This window comes from Frankliniella occidentalis, unplaced genomic scaffold (assembly GCF_000697945.3).
Source record: "Frankliniella occidentalis isolate FOCC.00 unplaced genomic scaffold, Focc_3.1 Scaffold49, whole genome shotgun sequence".
Classification (NCBI taxonomy): Eukaryota; Metazoa; Arthropoda; class Insecta; order Thysanoptera; family Thripidae; genus Frankliniella; species Frankliniella occidentalis.
This window is the reverse complement of record NW_026267179.1, coordinates 349,804-350,267: the sequence shown is the minus strand read 5'-3', so window position 1 is coordinate 350,267 and position 464 is coordinate 349,804.

Here is a 464-nt window from a genome sequence, read left to right as displayed (position 1 = left end):
CCCGCCCCACACCACCCGAACCACCCACCACCCTCTCACTCCGCGCTCACTTCCGGTGCGAACCCTATCTCCTCCCAATTTAAAGGCCATACTGATCCCCGGCGGAGGCATTGTTCGCCGGCGCCCGCGCGAGTGAGAGAGCGACATCAGCATGCACGTCCCCCATCATCCCACCGCCTCCCCCTCCCCGTTTCATCCCCCCTTTGAACCCCCGTGGGGGCTTTGATACGTGCCGGCGCGGGCGTGCACTCTGCACTGCAGCGCAATAATCATGTATACAGTAATTATTTCGGAGCTACTTTGTTTTGTGGGGTTAATGCCGCCCGCTACTACTACACTATGCTGCACTGCCGCTCGACTCTATGCTCGCTCAGGCTCGCTCCGCCCGCTCTCTACGTGTCCCGAGCGGCCCGCGCAGACACAACAGCACCACGCCGAAATGAGTCCGACTTGGGCACGGTGAA